Source organism: Lutjanus erythropterus, chromosome 9 (assembly GCF_056507025.1).
Source record: "Lutjanus erythropterus isolate fLutEry1 chromosome 9, fLutEry1.hap2, whole genome shotgun sequence".
NCBI classification, from domain to species: domain Eukaryota; kingdom Metazoa; phylum Chordata; class Actinopteri; order Lutjaniformes; family Lutjanidae; genus Lutjanus; species Lutjanus erythropterus.
This window is the reverse complement of record NC_139325.1, coordinates 11,389,429-11,408,603: the sequence shown is the minus strand read 5'-3', so window position 1 is coordinate 11,408,603 and position 19,175 is coordinate 11,389,429. Positions and strand designations below refer to the sequence as shown.

Sequence of the window (19,175 nt, the reverse complement as noted above, 5' to 3'; positions counted from 1 at the left end):
CGTGCATCCCTAGTGCATACATTGTCTGCCAGTTTCCATTATATGATCATTTGAGAGGCATTTTGATTATCTAGATGAAAGCTTCTCTTTATGATCTCTCTGTCCACGCCTAAAATGCCTGTTTACGTAGCACATCACATTTATTTAACACCTTTTGCTTATCTGCGAGCCCCCACACACAGCCGCACCCTGCCGCACCTCGCAGAATTTCCTGATGAATCTGTGGCAGCTGATTTACGTCAGATTTGTTTAATTTTAGACCTGGCAGATTTATTTGCTTTTGGTGTAACGTGCCCTCCGGCTTGTGTTGTCCAAGTGGCTGCTTTGCTTTAAAATGGTAAATTGCCTTGATGGGATTTTGAAACAATCTGTCAAAACATCACAGCAGCGAGGTCAGCCGGGGTGCAGCAGAACAAAAACAGTGGCACACGCGTAGCCAACCAAACTGTTGACACAACGACTAATGAAGGAAGCAAAACAATGGGTAGGGGTTTCCTGAACAGAGCCATTTTTTCCCCCCCATCTTTCTGGGAGGGATGCCGAGAGGCAGGAGGCGAGGCTTTGTTTTCCCGTCTTTTCCCCGCAGAGTCGACACCGTGCGGCTGTCGTCATCAGGGGAGCCTGTGGGGTCACTGGTCTCCCTCTGGCAATGAAGCCAGTCACACCCAAGGGACCATATGGTTGAGTTTATTGCCTCCTGTGTCCATCCAACATTTTGTCTCTCAGGTCACCAATGTGTTATCTGTGTTAGCAGAGGCTCCACTTGTTGTTATGATATATATTCACCGAGCACATCGATGGCATTGTGCCAGTTTGAAACGCTAAAATCCCCCTGCATCCTATAGCGGAGGTGGGGGGAAGACAAGTCCACACTGAGCTCAGTAATATCACCCTTCCTGTGCACCTTTTGTTCAGTGAGTGCATGTGTGTGTGTGTGTGTGTTCCTGCACGAGTGTGTGCACACTTCACTCAACAGCTCTGGGAGTAGAGGGGTGATAGGCATGAGGGGACCAGGGGAGTTTTGCTGTGGAACTGTAATTGAGTTGAAATGCGGTTGTCAGCATATCTGTCAGTCCTGATGAGTCCCATTAGTTCTCACCTCATAAACAGACAATATAGAGACAGGGGGGATGTCTGTCTGTTATCAGCTATATAAACTGATTTCCAACTTTTTCGTTTGCTTTTTTCTTTTCTTTTCTTTTCTCCGGGCGATGCTTGATGCTCTGGAAATCTAATTTGAAACAAAACTGCTCCTTTGAAATTCTTTATGTCTGTTCTTAACGGTTACAGCAGGCAGAGGCTTTCATTTCATAATTAAAGGGACATTTTGGATCATTTGATGTGGGGTTCTTTGACTTGTCAATAGTCAGTGTATTACCTACAGTAGATAGCGGTCAGCACACCCCCAGTTTGGAGAAGCAGAGAGAGGCACCAGCATGCAAGCAGAGTGATGTACTGCTGTGGACGGGGGCAGCAATTAAAGCTATTTTAGCCACTTTAAAAAAAGTCCTCCTAAAAAAAGTCGAAATCAGTTGATTTTTAGAATATTTTTCACCACATTACTTTGCCTTCAGACAGCCTTCTCCTACAGGAAACCCCTGTTCTACAAGCCAAATATCACTATCCAAACCAACCAAACTCCATGGGTGAAATCAGTAATTGTAGTTTGTAGAACACAGAAGTTCCAGGTCTACTGCTGCCTCGATGTGTTTGTTTTCTTTGTGTCCTTGTATGATTTCAATAGATTTAAACCATCCCTTTAATGCATCGAAGTCACGCATTAACACAAACAGATCAAGGCAGCGTTCTGCCAGGTAAAATGACTGATTTCACCTATGGAGTCTGGTTGGTTTGGAGGGAGCAGTATTTGGCATATATAACAGCGGTTTCCCATCAGAAAAGGTTGCCTGACAGGAAAGTAAAGCAGTGAAAATATTCTAAACATACCACACATTTAAACTGATGTTGATTTTTTTTAGGTAGACCTTTTTAAGTTGCTAAAATACCTTTTGTAGGGATGAAACAATAGTCGGTTTCTGCACTAATATTGCCATTTCAACCCTAACCCTATTTGATTACTGCACTTAACACTCACAGTACTGTCGAACATTAAAAAAAGTTAGTAACGGTCTACCAGACCCAGGCGCAGCAAACACATGTGTTTGTTTTGTATCAATGAAACACTGACATCACATAGGGCATGTCATATGAAATTGTTGAGAAGTTTATTTTACATTTTAACAATACAGTCATACTGGTAACCATTATAATTTTGGTCACGATGATGAAATTGTCATATTGTATTTTCGTATCTAAACTTTTGTTGCTGCCCCATCCAACATGCCTGTAGATAAATCACTATCCATAAGTATCTCATACTGTACAACTTACCATCAAGTAATCCAAACTATCCTTTTAATTAAATCAAGTGAAGCTGTAGCTTTATTTTGCATTTTGTAATAAGGGGTCCTTTTACACCAACAGAATGAAGATATGACAAATGTACAATGCAGTGCGAAGGTGAAATCATGTAACCTTGTTTCTTTTCCCCAGTACTCCATCCACTGTCACTTTAGCAGGCTAAATCTTTCTCTAACCCGGTGGCCAAATGTATTCAGCCAGTGATTACAGCTGCATTAGTGACGCACAGGAATGTGTATTGATTGACCGAGGACAGTGAGGCCGCCCCTTGAAAAGCCTCAATGTGCTGCAGTTGTGCATCACCTAACGTCTGCGCAAGCATCTGTGGTGAGCTCCTGGAGTCCCTGTAAGTGTGCGGTGGTAACAGCATACTCCAAAGGCATCTCCTGCTCCCAGGCCCGGCCCTATCCCAAACCCCTCAAATGAGCCCTAAGCTAAAATAAATAAGATCGGAAGGCAGCTCACGGGGCGTCCCGCTCCCCGTCCGCACGCATTACCACCGTATGTTAGCGAGCTGAGCGCTCCATTAGAGAGGGAAGACAAGCGGATGACCTCACCACAGCAGCAGTGATTTAACGCCAGCCATGTAGAGTAGCGTTCCTCCCCAGCAATTGGGGGCCGGTGATTTGGAGTCTGCGGGAGCACACTTGATCTTCCCCAAGAGTGGAGCGCCTCCCACGCTCCAACGCTGAGGCCTCCGGCTCTCATCAGCCAGAGGAAATGTGTCTCTCTGGCCAGGCCCAGATTTTACGCAGCCCCTGAGAAATCACTCAACTTATCAACGGTGAGCTACTGTACCGCGAGGAGCTTGGTTAGTATAGAGGGAGTCTGAGATGTAAACCCCCCTGACTGCCATACACAGCCTCCATTGTAATCTGCTAAACTCTTCCCTCAGCTGTGATAGAAGCTTACTAACTACAGGGCGAGACATGAGGCGATAATTCTGGTGTCTGCAAAGAGGTTTTATGGGAAGAATCCAGTCAGATCTACATTGGAGCAGCCATTTTCACTCAGTGGCTTGTTGGCTCTCACCTGCTTCGGTCTTGCTTCTCATACCTGGAATAAAGCAGCAGATCAGCACAGTTTCAAGCAGTGATTCTCAACCTCTTTGAATAATCGGGTTGGTGTTCAAGACCCCCACAAAAACCAATTTTGCATAATGGCAGGGTGATATATCTGACACTTGATGAGAGCTCAGGACTCTGTTGAGTACGCCAGCGCCTTGCATTTCTCAGGTCATGGTGCTGCTGTCGGACTTTCAGGTGACCCACATTCAGACAGTTATTTTTTCTTGCCCAGTCTTCTGTTGGCTTGAGTCTTGGAATACTTTTTCTGAGAAGCCACTGCTCCATAGTATTCATTCCCTGTGATAGCTAATAACTGGCTATAGCTCCTTGGTTAAAGCCATAATATGTAACATTTCCGCAATAAAGTGTCTAAAAAGATATGTCATATGTTTTGTTGAGTTGTGTACTTAAATCAACCCAAATGTTTCTGACAAAAACCCAGAGATAAATGTTATTTATTCAAGGTCACAGTGCATTTACTGCTAGTTGTTGCTAGCTAGTTGGTAATTGCTTTAACTTCCAGGAAAACGGGGGATATGTCTGCATGTGACTAAATGTAATGTAATAAAACTTTAATATTACCTTGTCCATGAACCTGTCTGAGTGAGGTTACATAGATTTTCATCAGCTGTAGTGGTTGTTTAAAAGTCAAGATAATAACTCCCACACTACTTCACAAAGTCATCCAAGTAACTTTTGTTATTGTCTTAATGTGAGTGAGAGGCTTAGAATTTACATATTGTACATTTAAGCAGGATAGTTTGGTACAAAGGGGCTAAAATGAAAAAGAGAGTTTTTTGTGAGGTTTTGTGTGTGTACTTTTGTGTCCAATAAGAACTCATGTGCATGCACACTTTGACACAAACAAACACCCTAAAAAAATCTATTCTAATGCAAATTATATCACTGGCACAGGCAATATAATGTGAAAACCATTCTGTGGTCATTTCCCATCATGCTTGCTGGCCTAAGTAGTTTGTTGAGTTTGCTATTTTATGTTACAAAATGCAAATGTCACTCTGTGGTAGGGTTTGTCCCTTCAGAACATGGTGGTTTATGTTGGTAAATGTCTTTTTTTGTTAGTTTATAGTTTTAACCACTGAGGCCAGCTGTATTTTGCATATTTTTGATTGCTTGTCCCTTAGGATGAATATCATTAAGGGGCTGACCTCACTGAGAGCTGCTTCATTTTGTGCTGTTTGCTGCAGTATTTTATTTTAGTCTCCACAACCATGTGGCGACCTCCAAAAATTGTCTCATGACCCCCTTAGGGGATACCGACCCCCAGATTGAGAACCACTGGTTTAGAAAATGGAATCCAGAAGAGGATGAAACACCATTGCACTGCTGGACAGCTCTGCCTTGTTGCATTGTTAACTCACTGTCGTAAACAACGCATTGTGGGGCTCACATAAAACTGAAGTTTTCAGACATTTGGTACTTACTCACAGCCCACTATCTGTGCTTTACAAGCATATGACTGTGAGAAAAACGCCAGTCAAATGACATCAGTGTGGATAACAACAGAACTGATGAAAAACACGGCCTGCAGCATTTACGGTAGCCTTGTTAGCCATACTAATTAGGCCAAAAAAAGAAACGCTAAAATGACAGCATGCTTTGTCACACGTCTGAAGGAGTAACTCAGGTGACATCATACTCCCTCTTCTCTCTCTGACACACATGTCCATCTACATACACACATGTTAGCTTTTTTTTATGTGGGAAATGTATCCCACATTACTTATTGCAAACCCTTTACTTTGACCCCTATTCTTGGCTTTTATAGGTATTTTGTTGTGGATGCGTGTGTGTTTGTAGAGCAGAAACAGTGTGCTGGCAGGGGTAGGCGTTTGTTCCTGTGAGGCTGCTGCCGTGTGTCCTGTCTCATTAGCTGCTGCTGTGATGGGTGATATCATGAAATGCAGCTGAATGCAGCAGCACAGCAAAGGAACTAGTGCTAATCAGAGGGCCAGATTTCTACCAGCTGCCTCTCTGGGAAACAGAGGACCCTTATTCCCCAAAATAAGAAAAACACAGAGTGCAACGCAGCCGCTGCTGATTTCTGACATTTGACATATGTGCTCTGATTGCCTCGTGTTGCAGGGTAGTTTTCTTTGTGATTGTTTCCTCCTCAATCTGAAGTTTGTGCATTTGAAACTACTACACTCTTAGAAATAAAGGTGCTTAGAGAACCATGAAGGGTTCTTCAGCTTGTCTCCATAGGAAAACCCTTTTTGATTTCTGGTAAAACATTTAACAAAGGTTGCACTTGCAACCCTGTCAGAGAGTTTTACCAAGAATTCACTTGGAACCCTTCTATGATGTAGAGGGTTCTACCAAGACCATTTTTATATTTCAATTGTTTCTCTAGAACACACTCAGGGGGTTCTACAGAGAACCTTTTTATACATCAAGGGTTTCATCTAGAACCCACCCATGGGGCTCCACCTAGAACCCCTTTACATTCCAAAGGCTTTATCTAGAGCCCAACCAGGGGTTCTACCAAGAACATTTTTATATTTCAAGTTTTAATTTGGAACACATTCAGGCTTCTACCAAGAACCACTTTGTGTTAAAACATGAAGAACACTCTTGAGGAAAGAGTTCCTCTTTCTTCCAAAAAGAGGAATTCCTAGTCTTACAAAGAACACTTGACGAACCCTTTCTTCAGAAAAGTCTTCTTCAGAAGCAAATAGTTCTGAGTAGAACCTCGGCCCTTCAGGAAGAATCCTTTTGGAACCCTTGTTTCTAAGAGTGTGGGCCTGTTTTCTTAAATTGAAAACAAGATTGTTGTTGGCCCTCCTTCCCTCCCCTTCGGCAACAAAAAACGGCATTCTAACCTTCCTGAGGATCTCCGTCCACCAGCAATACTTCTGAAGGCAACTTGAGGCTTTCCTCATGGAAACTTTTACACATCCTGGCAACGTGCCCAGACCCCAGGACTCCGCAAAACCCCTAATGATGATTGAGAGCGCGTCCGCACCGCGCTGAAAACATGCTGAGTCGCTAACATTGGAGTGTGCCGCAAGGCTGGCTCTGGGATGGGAGGGGGGCAGAAGAGAGAGAGAGGATTTAGGGGAGGGGGGTGTTCATTAAAGTGGGGATTGAAGTGTCTAATGGGACTCACTAAAGCCGGAGCTGCTCCTGTATGTTTAGACAGTATGTATTTGTGTGTGCGTGTCTTTTAGTTAGTAGAGTCAGCGAGATGTGGAAGCAGTGTAAGAGCCAGCGACAGCCTGTGCTTTCACAACGCTCCACCTCTGACCCTCTGGCCTTTTGGGAGCAGGTCAAGCTCCAGCTAATAGTACACAGAAAGAAAGGCTGTCTTATGGTTAAGTGCAATGCCAAGAATATAGTCTCCTTCTAGACGTTGCAATATCGACGGGTGCAAGAACAAGGGTGATGGCTTCTTTATTATTTATGACTACAAAGAGGATGTGGATTTTTTTTTAACTATTGTTGTCATTGCTGTGATCTTATATTAGGCATCTTGTTTTCCTGGCAGGTCTTGACATGTTGAGGTATAAGTAAAAGTTTGGGTTCGCTGGAGAAGTTTTACAGTCATAGCAAAAATTAATAGGCGGCTGCGCTCTGCACTATGATTGGCCTTTTACAGTCATTGACCGCCTGAGCTGTGGAACAACAACTACACTTTTGGGATCAGCAATAGATTTGATTCAATTTCTTCTCATTAGGATCAAAAACCATTACTTTTACTGTGAGAATTGGGCGGTTATGGCTCTTGTTACAGTCTTCAACAAGTACTACAAATAGGAGAAGGGAGGCTTCAAATGTTTCTGCCAGACAGGGCTTTCTCTGCATGGTTAATGGTATATTTTAACCCACAGCATCGTCTTTCTGTTAACCTAACCAAGTAGTTTTGCTGCTTAAACCTAATCAAACAATGACAGAAAACTTAATAATTAAAGAAACTGAAGATAATAAGTCAGCTAGGTCCAAAAATAATAAATCATCAATAAGCTCCACATGCGAGTTTAGCCCCAGTCTCCCGGGTAGAAGTCTTAAGGCTCATTTATGCCCATGTTATGTACGAAAATAGATATGTCAAACAATACAATGATTGCTGTCCATGCATCTGTTATGTTGGCATGGGCTGTAGTAACATACCTCTTGAGAAAGTGGCAAAAGTGGAGGCAGTATTGTAAAAGACAGGGTCCTGTGTGGCCATTAAATACATTGCAACATATGGACGGAAGAGCCAAACATCATTTCCAGTACTAGAGGATGTTTAAAAAAATGGTTTGTTGTATCCTGTGGTTGTGTCTTGCTTGATCACTGGGTTAGAGTGCCCACAACCACCGGTGGTGCCACTTTGTTTCGTCCGTATGGTCCGTGTCCCTAATGTGCACAAAAAACAGGTAAAATGAATGCAGAATATGGACAGAGTCCATATGTTGTCGGCCTTTATACTGTGTCACATGACTTCCTGAAGCCCTTCTGCCAGAAAGCCCTTCCTTGCAGGCAGCTTTTTTGGACTTCCTGAACCTTTACTCCTTCCATGTGCACAAGCAATTGAAAGGGTGCAAATCTGAACATCTAATTTATATTGATCTGGTTGTGGTGGAGGTTGGGTATGAAATTAATTGATCAATTAGCTTCTAAAATTTTACTAGAAGATACGAACTTATTGCTTGATCTAACAAAACTCGATAATTGTAGTCGTATAACATTGGAAAAGTGGAGCCTGGCCAAAAGTGGTGGGGAAAAAATATCTTTCTACCCTGTAGCAGCACACAGTTGGAAACTTGAAGTCACTCTTGTAAAGCAGATAACAGTCTGCTTAAACACACTGTTAGTTAATATAAAGTGTGGAAGTTAGAATGGAAGTGGAGCAATGAAACCTAGAGAATACCACAACGTCTTCGCAGCAGACAAGGGCTACCTTTGCAGTTGAGTGGAAGTTCTCTGGATTACCTTAGCGCCCTCTGTTTCCTCTTACATCTCTTTTATCTCTGTCCCATTGGCTGAACATAAGAGCCTTTAGATCCCTGGTTGTGATCAGATTTTTTTTGCAACACATATTATGAAACCCACTCAATTATAGACACTATTGTCCAAGATTGCTTGCAGTTTAGCAAATAATTGGATCTAAGTGGTTACATGTGACAGTGGCAATGGGGTCACAGCATTAGCGCTTTGATTTTTTAGCTCTTTGTAAAACCATTGGGGAATATTATTAGTTTTGATAAGTGCAGCAAGATGAATCTGTAAGAATTCAATCCATTCATTACCGCAGCGCGCTGGCTTTTATGTGCCTGTGTGCGAGCCAGAGGATCTGGTCTGGTTTCAGTCGCTCCGTCATAATATCCACAGTCACTGAGAAAGAATGTGTCTGCTGAAAAACTGCAGCTAAATTATCTAAACAAATTGGGTTCCCTTTGTGTCTGGGATCTGATACACGGACACATTTTGATGGGAGACTTTGATTTTGATTTTGAATGGTTTTAGTGTTTATTTTGCCCAAAGATTTGTGACGCAGATTTGCTACTGTTCAGATTTGTGTCTTTTTTGTGTGTATTATTCCAAGCTGTGTGGACTTTGTACGAAAGTGTTTGTTCTGTTCCATACGTATGACATCTATTGCATGGCTGTCCATCCTGGGAGAGGGATTCCTCCTCTGTGGCTCTTCCTGAGGTTTCTTCCTTTTTTTTCCTCTGTTGAAGTTTTTCCATATCCGAATTATGGTCTAACAAGAGATGGTGTCCTACACTGTACAGAATGTAAATCCCCCTGAAGTTGGTTGTGATTTTGAGCTATCTGAAAAATATTTGACTTGACTTGAAGGGTGAATAACCTGGAATTAATAGCAAAATGCTCTTCACGATAAGTTTGAGACTGTTCATTAAGGCTCTGTCCCTTCAGTTCATCATACGTAATGCATTTCTTATAGTTTCTCCTGACACAGCAGTTCAGAGGCTCCGTTTATGTGTGGCTCACATTCTGAGGTTTAGGAAACACGCGTTGAAAAGCCACCGAGCCACACGGATCACAGCGGGTCAGGACTCAGACAGGGCCTGTGGCTTGGCTGGAATCTTGCTGTGTATATCTGTGATCATGGAGCTGCCACCTCACGCCAGACACTCTCATTACTGAATCATAATATGACAAATGTCAGTGCGGTTGACTGCTCTGACAGGATGATCTGAGAGAGACTCTTTTCCCCCACAAGGCTGCGAGGTCGTTATCTGTGCCTCAGTGAAGGCTGGGTTTAAGCTGCGATTAAGCATGCTCCAAGCCCTTATCTGCTTATTTTAGGGCTTATTTTCTTCCTAAATTTAAACACTGTTTCTCAAAAGGCAAAAGGTTACTATGCTGGTTTGTTTGTGATGAAAATTCTGTAATCCCTCCAAACATTAACCATAAAACACTGTTCCTCTGTGGAGACAACTGATATAGCTGCAGACAACACAAGCACTACGCAGTCACAGAAACCATAAATTTCACTTGAATCTTGGATATTTCCTGCTGGCATCGAAAATATGAGCATATGGAAAACTCATACAGTCCAGGAACATACTAAACACCAAACAAGCACAACTGATACGTTTTTATTGGAAGGTCAGGGGTCAGGATCGGCCTCTGGACAACATCCCCAGAGCTAGTAGGGTGTCTCACTCAAGGACACGTAAGCAGTCACAGACAGTTGAATGTGGTTCAAAGATGAGTTCTTCCTCTTGAGCATAATAACCACACTTTGAGATACTTGCCTCTAGCAGTTGCAATGTTCTTGGTTGGTATTTAGGGGATGTAAATACCTGCGGCATCAGTAAACAGGAGCAGGTCTCCATCCCAGACCACTTAATAACAGCTCCCCATCTGAAATCTGTTAGCTCAGTGAAATAGTATCCTGTAGCGACGGATGTCAACAGAGGAGTCTGATCCAACCGGGTGGGATGGGGAAAGCCGTCGGTTTTGCAACTCTTGGCAGGGTTTGCCGTCTCCTCCGTGCGCAGATACCTCAGAAAGAGGACGGTGGGAGAGATGGCCATAAAGACAGAGAGAGGAGGAGGAGGGACCGTGAGGACAGAAAGTATAAGAGAGAATGAAGCAAAAATGCTGATAAACTTCCCAGTAAAATCTGTCACAAAACTATGCAGCAAATGCATGTCCCTTGTTTTAGTGTTACAGGCAGGTTTAAATAAAAGGCAAGTGTCAAAATAATGAATTTGTTTAAAATAGTTTATTCTTCCTAAATCCTGCTCCTTTTTACTCTGCACTTCTGCAACAGTTGAACAAGCTTAGTACCTGGCAGAACCTCCTTTCCTGCTTTGTATGTGTGATTTGTTTTCCCAGGATGGTGAAGGCTTGATCCACCATACTCTGCCCCAGATTGGCTTCCCCTGATATTCTTACCTTAACCCAACTCAGTCTCACTCTTCATGACTAAACCCATCCAACAAAAATAACCCAAACCAACGGATGCAGCAAGTACTAGCCAATCAGATTCACAGTAGGGCGGGTCACGACTTCACTCTCCAGAGATAAAAACAATTGCTTTATGTACATGATGCTCTTTTGGTAAAGGCATACCACCCTACTTTGGCTCTGACTGGCTTACCCTATACCCTATACAATCACACTCCTCATTTCCAAACCTACCTAGAACATATCCAACCAGTCCCATGACCCAAACTGATGACAGCAATGTGTACTAGCCAATCAGAGTCAGAGTAGGGCAGGTCATGACTTTGCTCTCTCCTATTCAATATATTTTTCCCAGGATGCTGAAAGCATGACCTGCTCTACTATGGTTTATTCTGATATTCTTCCATAACCCTACCCAATGACTTCCTGTATTTGGATAAACTATCTGTAGCCTTGTCTATGTTGGTGGACCTGTAAAAGCCATATATAGTCATATAGTCACATCTTAAGTTAGCCAATATTAACATAATTCTAGCTGGCTAGCTAGCTAAAGATGGATGTGGATTAGCTAGCTTTTTAGATAGCCTTTTGCTAACACTAGCTATCAGATATAACTAGTTATCGATTGCTAGTTAGGTAGTGTTGTGCAAAACACTAGCTAAATAGTTAGCTAACAAGTGATGTGTATGTGAGCTACCTTGTGGATAAGATACCTTGGGCTCCAAACAATATCCTTTTATCATCCTCAAAATTTGGCTTTTTTAACATAGACAAGCCTAGCAATGGGATATTATGTAGGCTACAGGGCACAGGAAAGGAGAAAAGAGAAAGTCGACTGAGGTGTCAAAGGTGTGGGACTTAAGAATGGTCCATTGTTTTATGCCATCCTCAAGCCATCTCTCATGAGTTCTTTTTAGTGTGGTATCCGTTAGCTTATGGGCCTGAAATTAAGGGGCAGCCACAAGTCATGAAATGTGTTTTAGGCATTTTGAAATTTTGGGGTCAGGACATTCTCATCGTGTCCTCAAATCCAGGAATATTCAGCGAGCATGAGAAGAAGCAGGTCAGCCATAGAAATAAAAGAGACACTGACACAGACAGACAGGCTAAGAGAAAGAGGGGAAAATCTGAGGTGGAAGAAAGTAGCATGCAATCTTGGTGATTTTCCCTGGCAGCTTCTCCCACTGCCCCTGTTCTTCACACACACACACACACTCACGCACAGTACGTGCTCCTCTCACTGCTAAAACAGTTAAAACCAAAACAGCAAAAGTCAAAGAAAGATAAACACTCCCAAAGTTAAAGATCACGTTTTCCTCCCCTCCCACCAGCGGCCGCTCGCAGTGCAGAGACTTACCAGGCGGTGGGTGAATATGTTTACTTCAGGGGAGGGAATGATCATAACCACTGAACTGTAAGTGTCCTACTGTTGACATGTGACCCATGACAGTTATAAACCTCAACGGGTCCCCCGACTCTCCTGATTGTACTCGGCTGAGCTCAGTTCCTCTCAAAACAACATGCTAACAAATAGGGAAATCCTTTCACGCTCACTAAGCCTTTTTTATAGTGTGAACCATTGAGAGATTAAATGATGAAAGGCTACAGCAGCGCTACACAAACCTCAACATTAAGGTCTTAAGCTCAAGAAAGGCCACGATGCTTTTAACTCACTAACTGTGCTGTGTTTAGCGCTGAAATACCCCAGCTTTGAAATACTTATGTAGTATGACCTTCAAATTCAGGATAGGACTTTATTTTAACGACCTGCCAAAACCAACAGTCACATCACTTGTTTAGCATATATAAAAACAACAATTCCCCAAATGAGACAGATATAGATTAACAACATAATGAGATAAAAACTGACAATGTAGTGACACAGTACTTCAGTCTTTATGTTTTCTGTGAATGTGAAATACAAAAGCATTTATGTATCATATAGAGTTCATTTGAAAAAAAAAAATCCTAAAAACTCTTTTTAAAGTCTTTTTAAATCATTAATTTTACCTTAAGTGCACAATAAAAAGAATATGATTAGGAAAAATAGGAACTATTTTTTGGGTGTTTTTTTTTTTTTTTTTTTCAATGAGCGCTTCATTTATTAATGAAGTATTTATTCATATATACTTTACTCTCCCCAGGTGACAATTGCAAAACCGTCATTCACTTACGAAGGCCATGACATGCATGTCTTCCCATGTCTTCATGACATCTGAGCACATTCAGTTTTAAAATCTTTATTCAAAAGATTTGTGCATGTGTTTAACAGTTAATAAATGTTTTATAACACATTGTAAGGCTATGCACATATGACTACAGATATGCTATACTTTGTTATTCTTTAATTATCACCAGTTAATATAACATCATTTACAAATGTGTCTCAGAGGGAATTAGTAAGTACATAAATTAACACTTATAATGTCCTTAAAGACTATATGTATATACAACTACATATGGTGTTGAAACCATTTATTAAGTGTTAATATACTAATTATTAATGTGAAATTTAGTGGCCTAAAGTTAACTAATCCAAAGGGTTGTGGTATGGCTTTCTAAAAAGGCATCTCTTAGTGCCAAGTGTCAATATGTCATAAACAGTTATTGTTATTACTACAGTGTTATTACTAATGCCTTATAGAAAAGTTATAAACCATGTTTAAAGTTGTAAAATAGCCTTCTGTTTAATATTCATTGATAATTTATAAGTGATGAAAAAGCATTTGTAAATTATTCATGAACTATTAATATAATAATATAATGCCATTAAATATTTTTGTTATTGATTAAGTTGCCAATTATGTTCATGATTAATTGTTTAGTCTACAAAATGTCAAAAACCCAAACCCAAACATTCTTAATTTCCTGAAAAACAGCAAATCCTTACATTTTAGAAGCTGAAACCAGCAAATGTTTTGACATATTTGCTTTTCTTTTCAATCGACAAATCAATTAAGCACCTTCACAACTCATAAAAAGTGTATAAATGGTGTTATTAGGAAGTGGTTCCGTTGTTTTTATGCCTTGAAAGTGACAAATGACTCTTCTGTCAGATTCCTCAAATCTATTGTGGCTTCCAGCACTTGAAGACGAGACAACTCTTTCTACTCATGTTGTAAATCAGCCATGTCAAATCTTCAGGGAGTAGGAGCTGGAAAACTCGGCTCCTAAACACACTGTGAATGAAAATGTCACGTATGTTTTAATTAAATCTTTTAGATTTACTGCATCACGAAGTAAAGTAGCAGGCTCTCGTTTCTGTTAAGGTATTTAAGTGGCAGGTTCACTCCCCGAGCCCTGGCAACAGTTAGGTTTATGATTTGAAGCAGCATGAACAGAAGCAGGTGAAAATGTGGTGCTGTGATTTACAGGTGACAGCAAACGTCTCTGTCTCACCTACTATCCCTGGAAGAGGAGCCCTGTCTTCATCTCTGACTCTGACACTTGAAAACTATACCGTCTCCGGAGTCCAGATGGATGAAAGTTTGTCCGTCTATGAAAATCAAAGCGAGGTCGAGGGTTCTGGAAAGGAGATAAGTGGAACGATTGCCAAGATTGCCTCTAGACTGGTCTATACGTGAATAAGTCCACGATGTGCCCCGAGGTGACCTCCTCCTCAGTCTCTTTGAATCCCTGCAGGCGCTGAGGATTTAAAGTTGTGGGCCAGCTCTCGGGGTCAGCAGACAGAGTGTTAATCAGATCACACTCTGCTTCAGTACAGAGTCAGATCACTGCAGCTCAGCAGGGATGTTGAAAAAAGAGAGGCTATGTCCTTGTGCGCAGCAGGATCTTTTTAAGATTTAGTTACCTTTAGTATACTATTCATAGCCTTTTATGTGACTTAAGGATGAAGCCTCCTGACACCCTCTATCGAGCTCACCGAGATGCTGGATAAGTGGAAATGTTACTTTCATCAGAGCGTGCTATCCAAAGCTGTAAAACATCTCATAAGAGACTCTGAGTGTCATTTTCAGCAGGAAGACAGCACTAGAATGTCCAGTGTACTTCTAGATAAAAAAAAAAAAATAGAGTCTAGAAGCCATGCTTGTGTGTGTGTGTTTTTTTTTCTTCAAATAGTGACAAGCAGCAGGGAATAAGAAACAGAAACCCATACCCATTGTATGATAATGATAGTTCGTATGATATTAGGTACGATAAGAAATGTGGGCCATTACTACAATATTTTTCTATGAAGCCTCATTAATCTCCTCCAGACTGCTCTGATAAGGCTCATTTATGCTAAATGTTAGATATGGATACAGACAGAGCCTTTTTTCAACACTCTGCATTCATTTAGCCTGTATTTGTGCACGTTTTCTGAAAGCTTATGGATACAGGCCTTACTGACAAGACAGAGTAGTACCACCAGTAGTTGTGGGGGCAGTATTGAAATGTAGCCAATACTTAAAGCGAGACACAGCCACAGGACACGGCAAAGACATTTATAAAAGTCCTTAAATATTGGATATGATGTTCATCATCAATTAGTTAGTGAAAAGAATTCTCCATCCACATGTCGCAATGTATTATGTCTACAACCCTGCCTCTGCTTTTTCCTCTTCTGCCTCTTCCAGCATCACCATGTTTTTTGTTGTCACAAACTTTTGACTTTTTTTCTTCTTCCTCTAAATAACTTTTGACTCTGAGTGGCGCCCTCTAGTGGATCTATTGCTTAACATCCATGTGAATGTAAAGGACACATGAAAGTATGTGAGCAGTGATGGTTACATTGTGTGAAACAGAGGCATACATTTTATTCTAAAAAAGGGACATAAATAATCCTTGAAAGTTACTGCAATAGGCTGTGACAGATGCAAACTCAACACTTCCTGTATCGGTTTCAAATTAAAAGCCCTCTAGTGTTTCAGTGGACAATGAAAGTTTGTCATGAGGAAGTGAGAAACTTAACATTGCACTCAGCAGATTTGAATATTGCTGAGATCTACTTTTATAATGAAATAAACACATTTCATATACATTTTAAATTGTGGTTTGTTCTGCCCACCCCTTTAGCTCTATGATCCAATAACAGCAGAGCAAACTTGGCACCTCGGTAAATTCTGCTTTTCATGTAAAAGTGAAATTTATGTCACATCTTAAGCTAGCTAACGTTAGCAAAGGCTAGCTAACTGGCTAGCTAATGATTGAAGTAGATTGGCAGCATTGTTAGCTAGCATTTTGCTCACATTAGCTTAAGATGTGAATATCCTATAGTAGAACAGAATATCCTTCATCAACATCTTTCAGTCACCTTCAAAATGTGGTGTTCTTTTCAACATATAAGCCTAAAACATAGCATATCTGAAGGAAACAGGTTCAAAGCTTGCTCGATTGTCATTGGAGCAAAAGGTGAAAAGGGGTGGGACATAGAAAGGGTGAATTCATTTTGTGCTTTGGTACAGTTGGGAAACACCTTTTCTTTTTTTTCTTTTTTTGGAGGAGGGCAGGTCTTGGACTGAATAAGTTCCTGCCCCAGAGGCCTTTCAGCTCCGCACACCAAAAAATACAGACCAGCAGAATCAACAACTGGCCAATTTTGGCCTCCTGACAGAACAAAACTATTGCTAGCAGAGTGCAAAACAGACAGGTTCACCAAAGGCCATGATGTGCAGATACACACTCACAGGCAGACATGCACATTAAAAAACAGGAAGGAGCCTCTCAGAGGCATCTGTCTGTGATGGATAGTGAACAATAAAGTTTGCACTGAGGTAACCCTTTTTGGAGACAGACAGCACAGTTTCTCTTTGTATAAATAAAAGAAAACAAATCTGAAATCCCACATAACAACTGACAGGCAACAGGTGATTTAAAGAAGCACAATACAAATGCAGTCATAAATCGTATTATACGCAGGTGCACGGCCAAATTCTCACTCAGACGGCTGCGACCTACTGAAGTATGATTGTTTCAATGTGCTCATATTTTTTCTCTGTGTGCCATTTTCAAACCCAGTGAAATCTCAAGCCGTCTGCATCAGCCTCCGCCGGGAGCATACGTTTCTAATTCTGAATCAATCACAACGCGTTTATCAGATGCCTGAGTTATTTTACCATAAACCCGTTGGTAATGAGCCATGCAAAGAGTTTTAATCTGTCTCCTTTCATATCTCAATCACAAAGATGTGTGTGTTTCCCCTCAGTTTGGTGTATTTTCAGGCTTGGGTGTTTGCTTTATGCGGTCGTGCTTCAGTACTTGTGTGAAAGTGAGCTTTTGATTTCTCACAGTCTTGAGTCATCCATACACACTTTATGTCAGAAGCTCTGAAGCTTCCTACTTTTGTGTTTGCCTTTGATAAACACTTTGATTGTTGAGTTGTGTTGTGGTATTCCTCTGCTGCAGCTAAATAAATACTTCACAACTCAGCTCAATCAAACTCAACTGTGTAATCAAAATAACTGAAAGCACCATTTTGCTGCTTAGTATTTTGCATCTGCCGTGCGCTTGTTGACATCGCGTGTCAGTCAAATAGTGTGGGCGGTACTGTGGCATTCACTTCTTTTGAAAACACTATTGCACATTATGTGCAAGCAGACTTAATGCCATTTAGTGTGCTAGATCATTGCATGTACAAAAGGGAACATGAGCAAGAAAAGACACACACACACACACATATATATTAAAGACAATAAAAAGAGAAACTTTTTAAGGGTCTTTAACTACCTTCAAGACCCCAGTAGAATTCAAGATTGTTGCTAAAGTTCACTGAGAATCCTCACTAAAAAAACACACCTATGTTATGAGAACTAACAAGAGTAATGTGGCAGTAGGTAGGTGCTTTTGGCAACTTACATGAGAAAAATTGCTGAATTTTTATGGAAAAGTCGTGACCCTGTTAGTCGTCCTTACCCACTCTTTGTCGGACTTCCCCTCGAACAACCGCGCTGATTTCTAGCAGCAAGAGCTGGGGAGGATGGGCTGTTTTCTAATAACGGAAAAAAATCACAGCTCTCAATTTTATGATGTATATTTCCGGTTGTGGTTATTGATGACAAATTATAGTACCTATTACACAGAATTCAGGACTTCCTTGCGTGTTTTAATACAGAGGGAATGATTTTAAAATGAAGGGGGAATCCAAGTTCTATAGAAAAATATAAAAAAAAAATCACTCCAGAATGATCTATTTTATTTATGTAATAATATTAATTGATATATTACATAATAAATTATACTTGAAAATGCACAGAGTATTATATGTTTTTAGGTTTTATTTATTTATTCTTTAAATGAAGCCTTTTCCCACATCCTCCCTCCAATTTGCTGAGGGCCCCCTGGTGGACCACAACAGGCCTTGACCCTCATTTTGAAAATCATGGCACTATATCTTTGGTCCCCAACATGGGGCTACCGATGCCTAAAGGGTCCTGATATAAGTCAAAGATAAAAGACAAACATCTTCAGTTTTGTCTTGCCTTCAAACGAAATTATCCTGCTGGGTACTGGATACTTTCACCTCTATGGGCCAATAAATATTATTCAAATGAAACAATTAGGCAATAATCTTTGGTACATATTATTAAATATTACATTTCGGGGTTCAAAAGCCAAAATGTTCAGGAGCTGTTGTTTGATAAATGATAGGATGTGTCAGCTTTCATGAAGATTGAGTGAGACACTCCTTTCTTTTCATCATGCATTGCATTTTGGGGCAAGATTTTTGTATCCATGCTGGCAATTCTATTACAAGTCATTTTGTATGTCTCATTTGTTGCCATGCTGTAGTTTATATAGTTTTTTTTATTTTGTTATTGTTTACAGAGCAGTCTGAACCGACTGTTCAACGATTTCAGAGAAGTCAGTGATGAGGGCACAGGAGAGCAGCTCCAACCATGTAAACACCTCCCCCTCATCCTCCCAGGAGGCCGACCTCGAGTGAGCACACCCGCGGCCTCCTGGGCCCGGGAGGAAATGAGAGGAGGAGGAGGAGAGGGAAGTGGCAGCCTCACAAAGAGAGACAGAGTGAGGTGAGATAGGGAGAGGCACAGCACACCATGCAAGATCAAAGAGCGAGGTTGTGCTCCGCTGCAGCCAAAATAAGCACGTCAGTGGTGGGGCTTTCAGTAAAAGTTGTTGTCTTTAGATTTCTAATTTGGGATACTGCTGTTTTATTGTTCTCGAGCCTGGATCACAGCATTTCTGGGTAAATTGGCTGCTTTCAAGTGACTTTAATCTGGACTAGGCAGACACCTAAACTCTCTTGGGTCAGGTCATTTGGCAACATGTCAGATTCGGCTGACTACAGAGAGCCATAAAGCATGTCCTCTGAAAAATGAGGCACATCAGAGACTCACA

General features: G+C 41.2%; 1 protein-coding gene across 1 annotated transcript in view; it reads left to right on the top strand.

Moving 5' to 3' along the window:
* The window catches only part of LOC146321119 (nuclear factor of activated T-cells, cytoplasmic 1-like), a 90,915-nt gene that overhangs the window by 58,925 nt on the left and 12,815 nt on the right, over window positions 1-19,175 (top strand). The window lies entirely within an intron of this gene.